General features: G+C 41.2%; 1 protein-coding gene and 1 pseudogene across 4 annotated transcripts in view; both read right to left on the reverse strand.

Annotated features, from left to right (window-relative positions):
• LOC102875182 (chromosome unknown open reading frame, human C11orf49) overlaps window positions 1-22,292 on the reverse strand; it is a 266,475-nt gene that overhangs the window by 67,734 nt on the left and 176,449 nt on the right. The gene's annotated exons all lie outside the window — the stretch shown is intronic.
• On the reverse strand, window positions 20,447-21,135 carry LOC102860849 (annotated as a pseudogene). Its single transcript, XR_438968.1, has one exon. The product of XR_438968.1 is annotated as a nascent polypeptide-associated complex subunit alpha-like (transcript).

Consider the following 22,292-nt stretch of genomic DNA (forward strand, 5'->3'; position numbering starts at 1 on the left):
AGGAGAATGCCTGTCCTTCTCCTGTGGAGCAGCTGGTGGATGTGAACCATGTCTTTATGATTGCAGTGCTGCTTCTTGACAATGCTTCTTGCTCCTCTCGTGTAAGGATCACAGTTCAGGCTCATGGTGTCCCAGTAAGGTTCTGCTCACCTTTAAATGTGGCTAGTAGTGGTAAACAGAACACCCATCAAAATCAGGGTATAAAATGGAATAGTTATGAGACTCCAATTATTGTTGTTACATGCCACTGAGTCAACCACAACTCATAGCGACACCATGCACAATTGCTCTGAACCCTATTCTATCCTGGGCCAATGTCACTGTCTCTGACACACCTACCCATACTACCCCAGTCACTGCGTCAACCCGTCTCATCCAGGGCCTTTCTTTCCTGCATTGTTCCTCCAACCTTCCAAGCACAGTATCATTCTCCAAAAACTGATCCCTTTTGGCAATATGCTTAAAGTATATGAGACAGAGTCTCAAAATCCTAGCCTCCAAGGAACAGCTTGGCTTCACCCTCTCCAGGACAGACCTGTTAGTTCTCTTGGTGGTTCATGGTATGTTCAATACTCTTCCCCCCACCAAAACTCAAAGGCATCAATTCTTCTTCTGTCCTCTCTGGTCACTGTCCAGCTCTCTGATGAATAATAGGTAACTGCAAAGACTATGGGCTGAATCAGGCGACCGCTGACCTGCGTTGCTGAGACGCCCATAGATTTCATTTTTCTAACCTTTGATCATGTTTATTGATGGCTTGCTTTCCTTTCCACAGCCTCAGATGCTTCCCTCTTTCCTCTCGGAACATTGTTTTACAGGCAAACTCAGGAAATGGAGAACCCTTCGAGCTTTGCCAGGCTTCTGACTAAACAAGCCACTGACTCTGTGGGCATCATCTTTCTCCTATGGAACAGACTTTATCCACATTTGATATTTATCATTTCTTAAATACTGCCTCATAATGTAATGTTTTTAAGCAATGTTACATCCATGTAACATCCATGTTTCATTAAATTAATTGCACTAGTTTCAAAAGTATGCTGTCCTCATATTTATTATAGACACAAAGTAGTTAAGTAATCTGCCCATTTACACAACTACAAAGTAGCACTTTCAGACTTTGAACCATGGATCTTAGGAATCAAAAGGATATGTTTTTCCCCTTTTTTAATTTAATATAAATTTTTTATTTTATACTGGTTTACTTACAAAGTAAAAGGATATGTTATTAAGCACTTTACTTTTTACTGATGGTCTACTGATTCAGTTCAGTCTCTTCCAACATCCATTTTGGTCTTTTTTCTATCTCTAATGATCTTTTGTTCTATTCCTAGATAATACCTTTGATGTAAATTCACAACTCATCTAGTCTTCGATCATTAGTGTTCAATACCTCAAACCTATTCTTGATTTTTTTTTTTTAGGTAGTATCAATTACTTGCTCTGAATCTGAGAGCTGGACAATGAATGAATAAGGATGACAGAAGAATAATGAATGTCTTTGAGTTGTGGTGTTGGAGAAGAGTGTTTACTAACCCTTGGACTGCCAAAAGAACAAATAAAGAAGTCCTGGAGAAAGTGCAACCAGAGTGCTCCTTGGAGGCAAGGATGGTGAAGCTTTGACTCCATACTCTGGGGGTATTTTTAGGAGAGGTTATTCTATGGAGAGGGACATCATGCTTGGACAGGTAGAAGGTCAGCGAAAGAGAAGAGAGAAGATAGAACAATACAGTGTCTACAGCAATGGGCTCAAGTGTGCCCAGGAGGATAAGGATGGAACAGGATAGATAGGGTTCCAATCTGTCATTTATAAGGTAGCTATGAGTATGAGTCAATCATAACTGAACAGCACTGAGCATCATGGCCACCAATTAGTAACTGTCTTGTCTGCCTGCTCCATCATCACCATTAGAATGACTCCAAGGGCAAGGGCTCCTGATCACTTTCATCTTTCACAGGGAGTGGTATATAGTGCTGATGGTACAGTAGGTTAAGTGGTGAGCTGCTAACTAAAAGGGTGGCAGTCTGAACCCATCAATTGCTCAAGGGAAAAGATGAGGGAGTTATTGTCCATTAATATGTACAGCATTAGAGCACAGAGGGTTTTGGTATTTGGTCCCGTACATGGGCAGTTAGTACTAAAAAACTGTCCCACCAATTTTACCTATATGCCTCCACATACAGATCTCATCTTCTAGATGGCAATGTAAGCAAAGCCCAGTGCATGTTTTTTTAAGTTTTGTTCATGGGCCATCTACATCCATGGCCTATGGAATCAGAACCTTTGAGTTTGGGGAGTGGGAATCTGCATTTAAAAAAATATTCCAAATGTGCAACAATAAATGAAGGGAAATCCAAAACCTCTGTAAATTTTTACTGAAATTAATGATAAATTTAAATTAAAAAAAATTAAGTTAGAGTAAGGAAGGCAATGGATTTATAACTGCTCATGCTAATAATACTATATCATGGCATGGAGGAGGAATAGTGGAACTGTATCCACATTTACAATATTCTTCTTACCAAAGCCATTTATGGAAAATAGGAACTGCAGTGGAACATGTATCTGTATCTCTGGAATGGAAATGATCATATTGTTAATATTTCTAGCCTTAAACTTAAAATATTATATTGTTCAAAATTATTTGTTATATATTTGTTTAAATTTTCCCCTCTTTTAACAACTGGGATCTAGAGGAAAGAGAAAAGACCAGAGAATGGCCAAAATTATTGGGGCAGCTATTGCTGCCAGTTTAGGGCCTGTGTCAGGAAAAGGAAGTCTTACTCATAAACAGTGCCACCCAAAGGTAATAAAGGAGGTCAGAATTGCTTCCACTGTGGAAAGCTGGGCCACTTCAGTAGACAGTGTCACAGACAAGAGCCACAGAGAGGCAAGGGAGTAGAGAGGAAGCTCCCACTCGCTTTAAGTGTGGATTTGAAGGACACATGGCCAAGGGTGGCCCACATCAGGTCCTCATGGCTGACAGGACTGACAGGCCCCAGCTCCCAGCTGGAAACAAAGGAGGACGTTTTAACGATTTAGATCCTCCCAGAAGAGCTGTGGGTGAGCATTAACATTACTGGTAAGTATATTCATTTTCTCCTGGACATAAGAGCCTATTATTTGGTCCTAAAAGCCTTCTGAGGTCCCAACTCTTCTCATTATTTCTTAGTTGTTGGAATTGATGGAAAACCTCATAAGCACTTCCTTACTTCACCTCTGCCTTGCATGCGGACTTTCAAGCTGTAAAACAACCCAGTGTAGATGGAATTTGGTCCAGGACTTAAGAACAATAAATGACATAGTTGAGCCTCTACACCTTGTGGTTCCTAACCTTTATACTATAATAGACAAAGTGCTAGTCAATAAGCCTTTTATTTTAAGAACTACCTTCCCTCTGTAACTTGATTTGTGCCACTGTTAGAACCTCTACTTGGAATATTATTGCTTTTAATTTTTGACTCATGCACTTTTAATTTGTTAGTTAAATTTGTGTCTTCTAGGCTGCAACAGTTCCATGATACATCTTCAAGGATATGAACATGTATGACTAAGCACAATTGATAAAAGTGCATCTAAATTCCAAAATCAATCTCCACAATAATCTACGTATTTCCTATTGCCAAAGGGGCCCTTTAGAGTAGTGAGAGAAGATCTTCACCCTGAAACCTACAGCATCCCTTTTCAGCAGGATATAGCTAAGAGAATACCCTTTTCCTTATCAATCAGGGTGAAGTCTTTCTCAGGGAGGAGTGACAGGGAATGGCAAAGTTTACACTGACAAAGGAGATTAATCAGAACTGGCTTTGACAAGCACTGTGGCAATGGGACAATTAAAACAGACTTTCAAGGGGGAAAAAAAGAGGAACAAACTAGGGGGGTAGAGAAAATAGTGCAACAATGAATGGATGGAAATCCAAAATCTCTGTAAATGTTCATTAAAATTCATAAAATTTAATAAAAATTTAAAAAAATATTCCAAGTGATTCTTCTCTGTACTAAGGTTTGAGAACTACCCAAACCTTAGTGACTGAAAGCACATTCTTTGGAGGCAAGTCGGAGTACATATTCTAGCTCCACTACATACAACTGAATGATCTAGGGGTAAGTTACTTATTTGAGTTCTTCTAACCTTAATTCCATCATCTATAAAATGAGAGGCGGAAGTTAACAAAGTACCAATTTCCCAGGACTTTTAAAGGGACTAAATTAATTCATTCATCAGATAATTATAGAGCATATTTAGGTGGTGTAAACACTTAACTGAAAGGTGGTTCAAATTCACTCAGAAGCATTTCAGGACAGGGGCCTGGTGACCTGCTTCTGAAAGGTCATGGCCTTGAAAGCACTCTGGTGCAGCTCCACTCTGTACACACGGTGTCAAGATGAGGTGGATTTAGATTGCAACAGATAACAATTATGTGCCAGACACTGTTTTTCAGGTGGGTGCTTAGGATATGCTGGGGAACAAAGATACAATGTTCTTTGTCATCACAGAGTTTACTTTACAGCAGGGACACAGGCGATAAATAATAAACTCTAGAGTAAGTTAGTGATGTAAGAAATAGAATAGAGAAAGTAAGATAAGAATATAAGGCTTGGTGGTTTTGAAAGTTTATAACGAAGTAGTCTAGGTAGATTCCACTGAAAAGGTAACACTTCAGCAAAGGCTTGAAGTAGGTTAAGGAGTAACCTATGTAGCTATCTGAGGAAAGAACATTCCAGGTGACAGGAAAAGACAGGAAGACGACTTTAAGTGTGGCTACTGGGTAACAGGAACAGCATCTTGAATGGACTCAAGAGAATGAATGAGAAAGGACTACAGAAATAACTGGGGCCTACAAGTAAGGATTATATGAGATATTCATGATAAATGCTTAGCATAATGTACAGTTGTTGTTGTTGTTGTTCGGTGCCATTGAGTCAAGTATGACTCATAGCGACCCTATGAACAACAGCTCTGAACCCTGTCCTGTCCTGCGCCATCTTCACAATCTCTGACACACTCAAGGCCATTGCTGCAGTCACTGTGTCAATCCACCTGGTTGAGGGTCTTCCTCTCATTCACTCTTTCTCCACCTCTCCAAGCATGACGTCCCTCTCCAAAGACTAGTCTCTCCTAGAAACATGCCCAAAGAATGTGAGACAAAGCTGTATCATCCTTGCCTCCAAGAAGCACTTTGGCTGCACCATCTCTCAAACATACCTCTTTGTTCTTTTGCCAGTCAATGGGATATCCAGTACCCTTCTCCACAACACCACAACTCAAAAGCATCAATTATTTTTCTGTCATTCATGGTCAATGACCGACCTGCTCTCAGATGCATAGCAAGTGACTGAAAGACCATGGCCTGACTCAGGTGTACCTTAGTCTTCAACCTGCTATCATTGTTCCTCAAGAATTTAGAGAAGTCCCTGACTACAGACTTTCCCAGTGCGATATGTCTCCTGATCTCCTGACTGCTGGTATCAAGTGTATTGATTGTGAATCCAAATAAGACTGTCGCCGACAGTCTTAATCTTTCCTCCAACCATCATGACGTTGCCTATTAGTCCAATGGTGAGGATTTTTGTCTTCTTGATGTTGAGATTCAATCCATGTTGAAGGCTGCAGTATTTAAACTTCTGTAGAAAGTGCTTCAAGTCATCCTCACATTTAGCAAGCAAGGTTGTTTCCGTTAGGTGCCATGACATTGGTTCCAACTCAAAGGGACCTCATGCACAACAGATCCTCACAACAGTTTCCACTTTTGAGATCACTGTTGCAGTCACTGGATCATCTGTCTTAATAAGGGTCATCTCTACTTTGCCAAACATCAAGTCCTTTTCCAGGGACTGGACCTCCTGATAACGTGTCTAAAGTAGGAGAGACAAAGTCTCACGATCCTCACTTCTACGGAACATTCTGGCTATACGTCATTTGAAACAGACTGATTCATTCTTGACACCGTTCATGGTATATTTACCATTCTTTGCCAACACCATAATTCAAAGGCATCAATTCTTTCATTTTCCTTATTCACCGTCCAACTTTTGCATGCTTATGAGGTGACTGAAAATACCATGGCTTGATTCATGTACACTTCAGTCCTCGAATGGATAACTTTGCTTTTTAACACTTTAAGAAGGTCGTCTGCAGCAGTTACCCAACACAATATGTGGTTTAATTTCTTAACTTCTGATTCAAAGGCCATTAATCAAAGAGGCAAGAAAATGACAACTTCAGTCTTTCCTCTATCATGCTTTGCTTGGTCCAGTTGTGAGAATTTTATTTTCTTTGTGTTGGGGTGTAATTCATTCTGAATGCTATTAGCTTTGATCTTGCTGGAGGGTAGATCATGCCACTTGTATTGCAAAACCCAGCAGGATCACTGAGGGTGGACAGGTTTCAGTGATGCTTCCAGATTAAGAACTTGGATGAGCTGGTGATCTACTTCTAAAAGATAATTAACCGGTGAAAACCTTATGAAAAACAAAACATTGTCTAATAGGGTGCACAGTAAACATTGAATAAATATATTAATAGCTAGAACCTGTGTGAGGTGGAAACCTGTCAGAAAAGGAAACCTCAAACCTTTTCCACTAACTAGAGAGTAATAGAAAAGTGGTGGCTGTACCATATCAAAAGTGGAGAATTTTCAATACTCAGGGGGAAAAAAAGAGTGGTCGACCAAGTTCTGGTTTTCATAGGTTTCCCTGTTATCTCTACCTGTATTTACATGAATGCTTTCTGGCTCAGTCAGTACAGCTAGTCTGAAATGTCAAGCCCCAAAGACTATGCAGTTATTGTGTACCATGTAGTCAGTCCTGCCCAATAAAGACCCTACACAACAGGCTAGGACGACCTTGTCAGGATTCCTAGGCGGCAATCTTTACAGGAGCTGTAGCAACTGTTACATACTTTGGTGGGGGTTATGGAGTCCTTCACCATCTCCAAAGCACAGAAATCAAACAGATCAAAGGCTTGGGCAATCCCCAGCAACAAGGAGAGTTGGTTAATTCACTGCAGGTGCTCAGAAAACTGAACTAACAGAGACATGCAAAGTCAACACGGCTTCAATAAAAGTCAGGGCAAGACTAGGGTGTGGAATGGGTGGGCTGAAGCCAACAGGAGAGTCGTTAGCAACGAGACAAGAAAGCAGTGAAGCATGCAAGCGTCACCTACAGCAGGTGAAAACCATTCTAATATCAACGAGACCACAAAGTCATGATAATAATGACTACAAACTGCCGGGGAGTAAGCCAGGGAGCCCCGCAACATGAATGCACTTGTATGGGGGCGGGGAACAAATGAAGAGATTCAGGCAAAACTACCCCCTTTCCTGATGGAGACTCTTTAATCTTTAATATCTTTCTCTCTTGACACTAGGCACTGATCTTGCCCCAACAAGACAGAGGCTAACTTCTGAGAAGCGAATACTTCTCTTCGTTTGGATGAAGAACTTCTGAGGAGATGAATGCCATGTTTCTGTCTGGCTAAGAAGCAAGAGTCCACTACTCTGCTTTGTGAAGCCTTCTGTTTCACAGCTGGCCGGCTGGAGCTGGGACACTCTGTCCTCTCTTCCCACAATGGTTTCCTTAACTTAAAGAGCCATAGGGTCCCCAACTGCAGCCCAGAGGACCATGTCTCTCCGGGAAGGGGACGCAGACAAGCATGGGATGAAGATACTCAGGCTAGGCTTTTAACCTGTTAAAACTGTTGTGCCAGTTTCTTCTGGCACTTTTCCGAAGGAAAGCATAGCTGGGCACTGTCCAGTGGAAATCTGGAAGTGGGCGTCCCTTGTGGCCTCAGTGATTCCAACTTGGCAGGGAAGCGTCGTACTTGGTCTCCATGACCCTGACAACTCCTACTGTCCTAACCTGCTCAACTCCTATTGTCTATGGAGCCTCATTCAGCTCAGTCTGAACTAGGAGAAGTGAGCAACTCAGTTTATGTGATCATCAACTGAACATTTACCTGCTAACTAGAAACATTATAAAAACCAGTATAAGACATTTTTATTCCATTCTCTTCCCTCTCCCCCATTTTTGTTCCATTCCTTAGACTATTTAACTGTCTGTCTTTGATAGTCCCTGGGAGTACTGGTACATACATTTGCTTTGGGCATTTTAGTGCTATATTATCACCTATGTATAAAAACCAACAAACACTATAAATATTTTTGTATCTAGTGAAATAAGGATAAATTTTAAGAACCCACCATCATCAAATCAATTCCAACTCAGGTTTCTGAGGCTGTAAATCAACGCAGAAGGAGACATCCCATCCTTTCCCTGAGAATAGCTGATTCAAACCACTGATCTTTTTTTAGTTAGAAGCACAGCACCTAACCCAAACCCTTGTTTTCACAGGACTTAATATTATTTTGTGTGTGTATGTATGTGTAAGGATGGGAAGATAAACAAGTAGATAAATACTGTAGAAAGTAAAAAGGTTGATGAAGAAAGTGAAACAGGATGGCCTGGTAGAGTGACCGAGGGATGGTGGTCCAGAGAACTCCTTTTAGAAGGCATCATTTGAGCTGGGACCTACTCAAGGAGAGGAGCTAGCCGTGCAACCTGGGGAAGGAAGCACAGCAAGTGCAAAGGCTGAGATGAAAACCAGCACCAGAGGGCTTTGCTTCCTGCTTCCTTATTCTGTACACAAGTGCTAGTTCTTTCTGACGTGTTACAATCTGTTAAAGAAATTGCTCGATGAGGCCTGGGAAAGGAACAAGGTTGAATGAAACCAAATTCCAAGGCTTACCAATTACTGCAGACACATTCTGCCACCAGGAAGGGTGAGAGCGTAAGCAGGTACTCTGATCCCAGAGTAAAGATAAGAGGCGAGAGCTGTAGAAACTGCTCATTTCCCCTTCGCTGCTGCATTTCTCTACTATGGTTAATTGGCACGGTGGTCTGTGTGAATGCGCGCAGGATGTCCAAATCGCAGCACTGTTTCACACATCATCATTTCAAGTCACCAACTGACAGGATTTAGCACTCTGTGTCTGGCAGCAACCAGCAGTGAAGCAGAGAGAATTCCACTGGATTATCCAAAGCATCTGACCCGCAAATGAGGAGTGAGGAGAACATTTTTAAAAAACAACTCCTGAATGGTTCAGTGAGCCAATTCGACATAGAACAGAGACACACAAATATTCAGCCGCCTCTGAGGCAAAAGGTCAATTTCTTGTGCTTGTCTCTGATCTTCAGAATCCAAGTTCTCGATCTGAGTGAAGTCCCTCATTTTCCTAGCCCAAGGGGTGAATGGGAAGCAGAGAGAGGCGGGTGGGGTGCTTGGGGGCAACAATCCATTGTTTGAAATCAGAGAAGCATTGCAGTTGGAGTGGATGACAGTGGGGCCAAGCAAGAGGAAGAAGGGACAGTCAAACAAAATGCAGGACGTGTCCCCTATAGAGATTCCATCATGGCCTCTTCAGTTAAAGAAGCTGGTATTGGCTGCCATATCTTTATTTTTGGCAAGTACATCAAAATACTGGTTTTCAGATGAGGAAAAACAGAACATTTCTATTTTCTACGACGTGGCTAGTACTGAACTGCCCCTGCCCTGTGGACTCCTGAGCTTTCTGAGTCTCCCAATCACACCCTGGGACTTCCCACACCCTGCATGACTTCTTCCCTCCCAGCCTTCCCACACAGCTGTTAGGTACAATTTACTGGATGAAATGTGCTTGCAAAAATCTGTTTTGTTCATCAGAACATGTTTATCAGTACAGAAAAAAAAACCACTGTCCCTTCTCACTATTTGCTTTTTGGTGACTGCCTTCTGGGATTTGAAACTGAATAAACAGATGGACTTCATGGAAGGAATCAGGCGGAATGCCAGGGTGTGTACATATATCTTGGTCTCAGTTGTATATGTGGCAAATAGGCCTCATCCAAACAGCTGTGCTGGTCTTGGAGGGGACATTCTCTCCTGGATGCAAGGACCCCATTGTTCCATGGTGCATATTCCTGGTGGAACCTTGGGTTATTGATGATTTCTAAAGTTCCAATCCCAGGGACAGGATATCAGTGTTACTTTTCGGCCTTTGGTTATGGTAATTAGTGTTGTGCTAAACTGGTTATGGTAATTAGTGATTTGCTAAATTAAACACCATTGCTTATTATTTGCACTGGGTATTTTTGGAGGGGTATGGGCACCCACAATGTGTCACATGCTATAGTGATTACTGAGCAAAACACACCTTTGCAAAATATTGGAAGTCTCTGGGTTAAAGGCATACCCTGCGAGGGGATATGATTGTGCATGATATGTGTGCGAGGCAGGTACAGAAGCTACAGAAGGCTGGGGATATAATATTTTCCAGGCCACAGGGAAAGTATAATTGCCAGAGGGGACAGAGTAGCTCATGGGATGCTACTGTAAACAAGGGAGTTGGGAGGGAGCGTGGAGAAGGAGCCCCCCTATTTCTCAACATAAAGCTCTCCCACGTTGCAGGAACAGGAGTAGAAAAATAGTCCTTTCAACACACTTTAATTCTAAGGTCTGAACAATCCTCATTATACTTCAGTGGAGTTTTCTTATGGGGGAAAAAAGTTTTCATTTGATTCATGAAATAGGGTTCCAGTATATATTTCTTTTTTGCCCACAAAAATCCCTTTAAACAACCATGGGGAAAAATTATGACAATACAGTCTAAACAAGGAACTTTTATCAAATAAAGTCACTCCCCCAACTAAAAAAGTAACAAAACCCAAAAAACAAATTTCCCTGAGATAAAGCTGACTGTATTCATGAGGTTCAGGTAGCTCAAAGACAAGGATACTAAATAATTAGACACCAAAAGACCAAGGTGCTGGAGGTAATGGGACTTCATAAAAAGAGAACAAAAGATTCTGTTTCCAACAAAGGTTCTGCAGACCTTTATACTAGAGTGAGCAATGAGCGAGAGGGATGCTGCCCAGGAAATGAAAGGCCTCAATCGTTCCTCTTCAGTGAGCGGAGCCCAGGAGGAGTGTTCCAGGGCGCTCTCACAAACACTCTTTAATAATACCATCCAGAGCCTTTGATTCAAGGAACATGCTGAAGAATAAACAGCCTATTAATCTGAGTTTTCTGGTGTGCCTGAGTATACAAAGCAGCTATGAACTAACCCCTTGGCTCTTGCAAACATCCCGACTGCACACCATCCGCTGCTCTGCTGCACAGCTCAGCTCCTCCTCTCCATCACTGCATGCAATTTGTCCCTGGAAAAGCTTCAGGGCTTGGGGGCCCTGATGGTTCCATCTAAGGATGCCCAGGCCGAACCCAGGGAGCAAAGAAGGAAACAGCGCATCCTTGTTTGGCCATAAGAAGGCACAGCCATGTGACTGTGGGCTCAAATGAGAGCTGTGTGGTAGTGTGACTGGGTGAGGAGACAAAGTCATCAGTCTGCCTCTTTCTGAGCCAAGTTGACAGCCTCAGGCCTGGGAAAGGAAGGCCCAGTTTCAATTGCTTCCCAGCCTTGGTTACCTTGGTGGCAAGAAGGGCTCCTGCATGGGTGGGCTTTGGGTACCATTCTGTAGAAATATTCCTGGGCGCTTTGCCTAAATAAGAATTATCAAGTTCTTGAGTTTTCAAGGAGGGAAGCACAAGAAAAAGAAGTAGGTGTTTCGTTCTCAGATCCTTTCACTATGAGTTGTTCTTAAAAAAAAAAGTCAGGTATAACTTCTGGTGATAACACTTCATTTGATGAAGTGTCAAGGTTCTCCTGAGGCCCAGAGAATCACAGATCAAGAAGCTGATGGTATGAACTGTTGAAAAGAAGAAAGAAGTTCCACCAGATGCTCTGCCGGGGAAGGAAGGACAATCTCCTCCTGTACCAGTCAGATCTGATTTGACGGTACCCTCACACAAAAATAATAAAAATTTAAAAAAAAAAAGAAGAAAGAAGTTCAATTGCTGAAATAGTTTAGTTGAGGCTAGAATCACGGGCTCAAGTTAGTCATGGGAGCCGGGCTGTGCATCACAGTGCCATGGCCACAACCTCAATAAGGTGTGTGTTCAGTCATAAAGGAAACTGACACGATGAGGCAAATCAATAAAAGCAGTGTTCTCACTGCCACCACACACACACACACACACACACACACACACACACACCCCCCTAACTTAAAATACATATGCAAAGGAAAACACATTTAGTTAAAGGTCCATTTCTGAAAATAACTTCAAATAATCACTGTGACTTAACATATTTTTTAATAGTCTTCTGACTGTATTTTCAAGAATATTCTGTGTTTTGTCTCTTGAAATGAAGGGGAGAAAACCCAAGCATGCACCTTAGAAAACAGAAGCGGATCAGAAGCTTATATGCTTTGTTGATGGGCTGTGACATGCTTAAAGTACAGGGATTGGGAGCAAGGGTGTGTACTCAGATCTAGATCTGCCACTTGATAGATGTGCGATCTTAGACACATTACATAAAATCAGGGCGGTTCAATTTTGCACCTGTGAATGCAATTATTAGGAGGATTATAAATACAACACATTTTAAAAGTTTCCTATGCCTGGAACATGGTAAATATACAGTGATGGCTGTACTTACTCTTCTTTGAAAACTCTAAACATAGGCACAGGAATTGAACCTGGTTTTGTAGAGGGACTGAATTGGTGGTTGGCACACAAGCCAGATGATAAATAGAACTTCTTCATCTCTTTGTCAAGTGGGGCTTAGAAAGTCACCAGCTCTTCCCTGCATACAGTGGGGCCAAGAACTTGGGCTCCATGAAATTACTGATAAAAGTGCAATGAGAGATCAAATTCTCAAACTCTGGGGCCTCATTTTATATTTGGGAACTGTAGATTGTTCTAGAGTTTCTCAGCCCAGATTTTGGCTTAGCAGATAGAGCTTCCTTTCTCTGGCTTCCACCTGTTGAGATAAACAAGTAATCTGAACAGAGAGGGGCCTTTCAAACACAGATCTGGTGTCAGCCAGCCCTTCTCTGCAGCATTCCTAGGGTCATAAAATGACAAACATTCCGACAGGCTCAATCTCACCCTTCCTGCCCTGGAACTGGGGACCTTATGAAACTACTTCTTGTGATTAGAGCCATGGGCACCCCCTCAGAGGCTATGAGGTGGATTTCATTAATATTGATGAGCTGCAACTCGTTAACCTCATTTGATGTTTATTTACAACCATTCTTCTCATATGCTAATAAGTGACACTGGGCTCTTCAGATAGAAGGGAGAGAACTGGACCCTCTTTGCCAGCACCTCCTTGGCAGACTCCTGTCCCTTGAAGCAGAAGTTTGCACAGAGGGAATGAAGCCAAATGGAGGGAATGCAGCAGAGAGGACAAAATGATGTGAAAAGAATGTCTGCAATGTAATGGGGAAGAGAGAGACGCCCAGCTGCTGGGGCCACAGTGTGACTGAGGTTTGGTTACACCCACCCAGTGGGTAACAAAGAGAAGCTGAAGGTCTATGAAAGGGACAATATGTAACATTTTGGAACTGGGGTAGGGGACAGAGATGAGCGGGTCCCATGGGGTCTAAGGGCTCGAATGCTTCTCTTGGCTTCATTTCATTTTCTTCTGTGACCTTATGAAGTCAAGGGATTGGAGTAAATTTCTGCAAGGTTGTGAAATGTCCACAGGAACTAATGCTGATCAAATGCTTGGCTTAGAGAAAGACTACATTCATTGTTATGAGCACCACTGTGTAATGAGTAAGAAGGAAGAGATGATGGATTCTCCTCTTTCCTTTAAGTTATGGTGATATATATCAAAGCACAATAAGAGGAAGCAAGGAAGGGCCAGAGCTGAGAAAAAACCTTTTTAAAAATATGGCCCTTCTATTGCTTCACAGGCTGCTAAGCCAAAAGGAACATAAGCCTCTTCCAAATTTCATAGCACATAATTTTGAGTTGTCCAAAGTGTATGAAACTGTTATAAGACACATGAGGAAGGGAAGGAGTAATATTTTGGATCTGTAAATGCTTTATTAATACTAGCACTAAAAACAAACTTAAAATTTCTTAAATATGTAAATACCAATTCCCACAGATGTTCTTGTCTTTGCTTCTGTGCACCTTACATTCCTTTTTAGATAATTACTCCCTTCCTGCCTGCAGGGCCCACACCCTTTCCCTTCTCCCAATCTTTTTTTTTTTTTTTAAACACTTTGAAGATCACTTCTTCCCTTGATGTACCTTTCTATAATGCAAAGAGGCAGGAGAAAAAAAAGAAACCTCTTACCTTAAAGATTTAACCACATTTTATTTAAGTATAAAGTATTGGTTCTAACCAGCAGATTTTATATGTTTGAGCTGTTTGTCTGAAATCATTACCCCTTGGGGTAAGAATCGTTTCTTTCAAGTTTTCTATGAAGTCAGTTCCAATAGGATTGAAAGAATAATCAATAACAATCTGCATTCAGCCTAATAGTCTAAGCTTCCTTTGTTGCTATCCTGGGCTAGAGTTTGGCCCAGACCCACAGTAACTTTATATACAGCAGAATAAATCAATGCCCAGGTCTGTGTCATCCTCACAACTACTGTTGTTCTTTGGCCCAGTGTTATTTCGCCACAGTGTCAACCCATCCTGATGGTCTTTTTTTTTTTCCACTGATCCACTACCAAGCCTGGTGTCCTGAGGACCAAACACAACTCTGCATGCGCAACTGACAACGATATGCCTGCTCTAGAAAAGAGCAGTAATTTTTCAACCTTTCATTATTTCCTCCCCCTTCAATGTCATTCCTATTAAGGGGCCATTTTATTAGACTTTTTTCCTAGTTACCTAGACCCCAAGTCATTGTCCAACTTAATTGAAAGGGTTGTTGTTGCTGCTAAGTGCCGTTGAGTGAGCTACAACTCATACTGACCCAATGAACAATAGATCTGAACTCTGCCCTACCCCGTGCCAATCTGATTATCTGTGCCATACTTGAGCTTATCATCAGAGTCTTCTCCTCATCACTGTTCAAATCTTAGGGTACTAGCTCTAAACAGTGTTGTTTATAGGGTTTTCGAAGTCCTTCTATTTCAGAAGTGGATGGCCAATCCTGCTTTCTAGTCTGTCTTAAATCTAGAAGCTCCATTGGAATCTGTCCACCATGGGTGACCCTACCTGAGACACTGATGGCATAGCTTCCAACATCACAACAACCTGTGATCCATCTCAGTACAGCAACTGAGGAAATGGGAAAGATCTGCTGTGGAAAAAACAATGTATATGAACTTTGTTAAGTAAACCAGTATAAAATAAAAATTTAATTTTTTTTTTTTTAAAGAAAAGCAGACTACTGTCCTAAAGGAAAAGCAACTTGGGTGGTGCAGTTTGTCAAGGCTTCAGCTACTAACCAAAAGGTTTGCAGTTCAAAGCCACCAGCCATTATTCTGTGGGAGAAAGATGTGGTAATCTGCTTCTATAAAGATTTACAGCCTTGAAAACCATTAAGGGGTAGTTTCACTCTGTCTGAATTCAGTGCAATGGCAATGGTTAGCTTTTTTTGTTTTTGTCCTAAAGGTTATTGTTTCACAATCAAATGGCTTTACAGAACATAGAACACTGTATAGTGTGGTTTCTGTTGTTGTTAGGTGCTGTTGAGTTGTCTGCAATTCACAGTGACTCTATATACAACAGCTCTGAGGCCTGCCCTATCCTGAGCCAGTCTCACTGACTCCGACACACCTAACTCCTATTGCTCCAGTTACTGAATCAATCCACATCATCCACGTATGATGTCCTTCTCCAAGGACCAGTTCCTCCTGGCCACATGCCCATAGTATGTGTGGTAGACAATTTCTATTCTAAGATGAATCCCACCATTTTTGTAGAGCTCAGAAGTTGTTGTTAGATGTTATCAAGTCAAACACAATTCATAGTGACTATGAGTAATAGATCTGAACTCTGCTTATTCTGTGGCAGCCACATCATCTTTGACAAACCTGAGCCCATTGCTTACTGTGTCATCAACCCATCTCATTGAGGGTATTCCTCTTTTTATCATTATTCCAAGCATCATGTTGAGAAAAGAGACATCTAATCTAAATGATGATGTGTTCTTTATAAGATGCAAAGAGCCAAATCAAGACCTCCCACAAACAGTCTTCAAGTAATATGAGAAATTCATGTTTTATTTAGTAGTCATGGAAACTAACCACATCATAAAAGTATCCCCACTTGAAACTTACCATAAGTGAGTGAGAATTAGAGGTTGGCATACCAAGTAAAAAATTCTATCTAAAAGGGCTCTTCAATGGCCTCAGGCTCATTTAATGAAATCAATTCCATAAAAACAAAAGATCACTTAAAAAATACATATATGTAATTTTCAAGAGTTAACTTGTCTGTCTCATGACTTCGTCTAGATCTGTACCAAATCCACTCCTCCTAATGAGAATCTGTTCTAATAAAACAAAAACAAAGAACTTTAGGGAAAGACAGTCTTTAGTATTGCTTAGGAGTCTGGAATATTGAATAACCTCACATTTAATAAATTTGTCCCTCAGATATAATCTTCACACTGCAATAGCAGTCCATTTTCTTTATTCAATGAAAAGGGATATGGTTTAATTATGGGTTAAAAGTAATAAATCTCAGAGAGGGGCAAAAAATATCTCCACACTTTCCCTCAAAGAAAACTATTCTGAGGTAAAAGAGAAACTAAAAGATACACAATATGAGAATCTAAAGGCTCCTTATGTTATAGAAGCATTTAAATGGAAACTCATTTCCTATCAGATGCTCTAAAATAGGAACAAATGTGTGGAGGCTGGCAGTGGGAAGGGGGCACATTCTTTAAAGTCTTGGGTATTAGAGCAAGGAAACGAAATGCAAAGTACTTGAGCTTTCAATAGGGGAAAAGAGAAAGGACTCTATCAAACACACATTCATCTTGTTTGTGGCAGTCCATCAATGAACTGGAAAGGGCAGTGAGGAGAAAGGAGTATCACCTTGCTTCAATTTTTATTTAATTTTAGGAGGATGTCTATCTTGTTCTATTGTCTAAATAGGTGAAAACAGGGCCGTGAGCATCTTTCAGAAAGGGCCAGAGGGAGTGAGAATAGCTTAGCCCCTCCCTGCCTCAGAGAAGAAAGCACATAAAGAGCCAGTAGCCCAGCACCATGTGCCTGTAGAGCTCCACCAGAAGCAAGAGGCTCGTTCATTCATTGCTGACTCAGACTCATATCTGTGATACTGAGAATGGGGTTTATTAGGGAAGGAAGGTGGAGAGTGGGGGATGGAGGGAGCCAAGAATACCACCCAATGCAAGGCAGGTTTTAGCTCAAGGTCCAAGGCACAATTCCTCAAATACTCCAGGCTCTGGTTTCAGCTCAGCAGTCAAATCCAAATCATCCAGCAAGGTTTGCTTCAGAGCAGTTGTTAAGTCAGCTTCTCCTTCAAGCATCCGGCAAGAATAGTAAAAACCTTTAACTGTGGCCAGTACAAATTCAAGAAGTCTCACTCAGGTCACACATTGCCATAGCTTCTTCCTAGCAATCAGTCTCTCCAATACCATCACCAGGGTCCTGCCACCAAGGTTTTGCTCTAGTCTCCCTCAAGTCTTGTTACCACAAGTCTTGCTGTCCAGTATGGGAAGCACCTTTTCTTTCACCCTAGTCTCACAGCTGTTGATGATTTGCAAAACCATGCTGATGCAAGACCATGTGCCTGCAGTTAAGGTAACTGGAAAACAGAGGGGGCTAACTATAACAGAAAAAAAAGCCAACTTTTAGGCTAACATCACATCTACCAATATAACTGGTTAAAGAGATAATCCTAGATTCAGGAAATGGTTAAAGAAATATTCCAAGATTCAGGGAAAGGCTAATCATTTTTTTCCCCGCCAGCAGACAACCAAAGAAACCATATTCTCCAGTGAACAGTCCAAAACTCTATACTTATCAAACACTTTTTACCTGAAGTGCTAAAATATTTGCCAATATTATACCCAGTTCCCAGTTCTCCTTTACCACCTTTCTTACAACTGTAGGATGAAGAGTTAAGATTTTTGTAGGAAGGAAGTCTGTCTTATTTGTGAGATGCTGTAAGTCTAAATATAAGTTTAGGATAAGACCTTCTAAAGAGGATGTGGGTGGGGCCCTTTAGGTTTTTCAGGACCTTAGCCTACCAGCACAATGGTAAGGTGTTTACCACTTAAAAGGCAGGGTGGCAAAGTTACCCTTGGCAGCCAGAGATACTGCCAAGAAGGTAAATTCTCCATTTGAGCCAAAGTCCCAAAGGAGAATTCAGAAGAAAGTGTAAGAAGGCACTTTGTCTTCTAGATATTTGTAGGGAAAAAGACCCACTGAGTTACTAATATTTTTCCTCTCTAGTGGTATTACTACCCCAGTTCAAAGAGCAGTAATGTGTAAATATTAAGAGTTTAAGATACCACAACAAGATAATGGTAAAGAATCCAATAGAAAAATGGGCACAGGATATGAACAGGCATTTCACCGAAGACGACATTCAGATGGCTAACAAACACATGAAGAAATGCTCAAAATCCCTAGCCCTAAGAGAGATGCAAATTAAAACAACTATGAGATATCATCTCACCCCAGTCAAAATAGCAAAATTTAACAGAACAGCAAGCAACAAATGCTGGCGAGGTTGTGGAGAAACTGGAACCCTGATTCACTGTTGGTGGGAGTGTAAAATGGTGCAACCCCTGTGGAAAGCAGTATGGCGCTTTCTCAAAAAGTTGCAACTAGAGATACCATTTGACCCAGCAATTCCACTACTGGGAATATACCCTGAAGAGACCATAGCTGACATCCAAGCAGATATAGGCACACCCATGTTTATTGCAGCTTTGTTCACAATAGCAAGGAGTTGGAAACAACCTAAGTACCCATCAACAAACGAATGGCTAGAGAAGCTGTGGTATATTCGCACAATGGAATACTATGCTGCATTAAAAAAAATAAGGAACTCATGCAATATTATTCAAAATGGTTGACTCTGGAGAACATTATGCTGAGTGAAATATCCCAGTCACAAAAGGACAAATATTACATGATGCCACTGTTGTAGAATGGGACTGTCCTTGGGGTTGGGGAGAGACTGAGTAAGATGGGTTCAATAATGTATACTGCACTGAAACAGAGGAGGGAGAAAACTGTTTAAAAGAGATATATAACTAGGTATTTCTGTCATCACAGGAGACTAGAGCGAGGGCTACATGGTGGAGGGGACCTGGGGGAGGGTTTGTAAAACAATGAAAGAATCTTTTCTTTTACTTTTCCATAATTTTTGGACTCAAGTACTTATAACTTGTTAGTCAAATTTGTGTCTTCTAGGTTGCAACACCCCCATGATACATCTTCAAGGATATGAACATGCACGACCAAGCACAATCAATAACAGTGCATCTAAATTCCAAAATCAATCTCCATAATAGTCTATGTGTTTCCTACTGCCAAAGGGGCCCTTTAGAGTAGTGAGAGAAGATCTTCACCCTGAAACCCACAGCGTCCCTTTTCAGCAGGAAGTAGCTAAGAGAATACGCCATCCCCTTTTCCTTATGACTCAGGGTGAAGTCTCTCTCAGGGAGGAGTGATAGGGAATGGCAAAGGACACACTGACAAAGAAGATTAATCAGAACTGGCTTTGACAAGCACTGTGGCATTTGGACAAGAACAAACTGGGAGGAGGGTAGAGAGAATAGTGCAACAATGAATGAATGGAAACCCAAAATCTCTGTAAATGTTTATGAAAATTAATAAAATATAGAAAAAAAAGATATAAGAACTAGGACAAAAAAAGAGTTTAAGATAAAGTACTAGTTTAAAGCCACAAAATAGGTTTGTGACACAGAGGACCATAGAATTCAGCGGACAACTTGAAGCAATAACATAACTAGACTATCTGAAGAGCCTTTAAGATTTGAGAATTAGAAGATTAAATACTTAATTTTTTTAAAATAGAGAATACACATGATCAATAACACTATCAGTTTAATGGTCCAAACTCAAGGGATCAGACCTCAAAATCAATTTTACAATTAGAAGCATACAGAGAGCAACATTTAGTACCATTTCTTTGACAGATTTGCACAAAACACAGAACTAGAAAGGAGCTCTGGTGGCCTGGTGGCAAGAACCCTGAAGGCATGCAGTTTGAATTCACCAGCTGCTCTGCGGGAGAAAGATGGGCAACCCCCTCATGTACAATTAATTGCCTCTGAAAACCCACAGGAGGGTCAGCTGTGGGTTGATTCTGACTTGAAAGTATACAACAACAACAACAACAACATAGAGTTGAGGAAAGAGAGGAAGATCTCCCAGATGGATTGGCATAATAAACGCAGCACTGAGCTCAAGTGTATCAGAAATTATGAGGACTGCATTAGATAGGACAGGGTTCAGATTTGTTGCTCATAGGATCACTGTGAGTCATACTTGACTCAACAGTACCTACCAACAACAAACTATATTAGTGATGGATCAGTCTATTCACAAAGTCAGGCAATGAGATTGCTGAGTATACCACAGATCTTTCTCCTTTAAATTTCTGAGGAATATGATTTATAATACATCCTTTCCTTTACTCTGCATTCCAAAGTGGTGGGTGCTTTCCTCGGCCTCTGGCATGGATGTCCAAAGTCAAGCTCTAGAAAAGAGGAAGAGGCTTTCTCCCTAGAGTCGTATCCTAGGTACAGAACACCTGTTTCATCAACCTCTTCCTCTTCACTCTCCTCTTGAACAGTTGGAGTTTGTGTGTTTTCTTGAATGTTTGAAACAGCTTCCCCCTGAACTTTGAATTTCTCAGCAGCTGCTAGCAGTGCTTGCTGAGATAAGTCCTCAATCTTGGCTTCACCAAAAACTATGTAGGTATCTGAAGCGGGCTCTTATAAACATCTGGTTTTGTGATGACAAAGAGGATATTTTTAGATTTCCGGATAGTGACTCTAGTAACCCCTGTGACTTGTCGAAGTCCCAGTTTGGACATCATCTTCCTAGCCTTCTTTTCACTCCGACTTTGTTTTGCTTTACTGACTGGTTCTTCATCGATTTCAGCTGCTGCTGCCAGCTGCACTTGTGTGGTTGCCTGTATGGAATCCTTTTCCTCAAGCTCTGGTACTGATTCATCACTGTCGGATTCTGTTCCTGACCCTGTCTCAGCCTGGGGCTGTGGCCACTCCTGCTCTGTAGCAGGGATGGTTTCTGTGGCTTCACCGGGCATTTTGTGCGGGGAACGCAGAACCAAGATGGTGGCAGAAAGAGGGCAAGCAAGAGCGTGACCCGCGCCTGTTGCAGGAGCATATACCCGGTCATTCTTCTAACAGTCCATATTATCTGATTATTTGTTTAATGATCAACTTATTCAACAAACTGAGTATGTATGGAAAGACGTTACAGGTCTGACATACACCTTTCCTGACTTTAAAGTCTGCAGCATACATTGTGTTCGAAGAACTATCTCTCGCTTTGTGCACAGGTGTTGCATTCGTACTTAATCTCCTGGAATTCTCATTCTTTAGAACATTATCCATAATTTGCTATAATCCATACAGTTGAATGCTTTTGCATTTTCAATAAACACAAGTAAATACATTTCTAGTATTCTCTACTTTCAGTCAAGAACCATCTGACATCCACAAGGATATTTCTCATTCCATTTCCTCTTCTGAATGCAGCTTAAATTTCTGGCAATTCCCTGTTAATGGACTGTTGCATCTGTTTTTTGTTGTTGTTGTTGTTTTATTAAATTTTATTAATTTTAATGAACATGTACAGAGATTTGGGGTTTTCATTCATTCATTCATTCATTCATTCATTGTTGCACTATTTTCTCTAACCCTCCTCCCCAATTCATTCTTTCCACCCCCTTGATAGTCTGTTTTAATTGTCCAATTGCCACAGTGCTTGTCAAAGCCAGTTCTGATTAATCTTCTTTGTCAGTGTGTCCTTTGCCATTCCCTATCACTCCTCCCTGAGAGAGACTTCACCCTGAGTCATAAGGAAAAGGGGATGGCGTATTCTCTTAGCTACTTCCTGCTGAAAAGGGACGCTGTGGGTTTCAGGGTGAAGATCTTCTCTCACTACTCTAAAGGGCCCCTTTGGCAGTAGGAAACATAGACTATTATGGAGATTGATTTTGAAATTTAGATGCACTGTTATCAATTGTGCTTAGCCGTGCATGTTCATATCCTTGAACATGTAACATGGAAGTGTTGCAACCTAGAAGACACAAATTTAACTAACAAGTTAAAAGTACATGAGTCAAAAATTGAAAAGCAATAATATTCCAGGTAGAGACTCTAATAGTGGCACTAATCAAGTTACAGAGGGAAGGTAGTTCTTACAATAAAAGGCCTACTGACTAGCACTTTGTCTATTATAAAGGTT

The sequence above is a fragment of the Elephantulus edwardii genome, unplaced genomic scaffold (genome assembly GCF_000299155.1).
Source record: "Elephantulus edwardii isolate Elephantulus edwardi_28Jun2011 unplaced genomic scaffold, EleEdw1.0 scaffold00189, whole genome shotgun sequence".
NCBI lineage: Eukaryota > Metazoa > Chordata > Mammalia > Macroscelidea > Macroscelididae > Elephantulus > Elephantulus edwardii.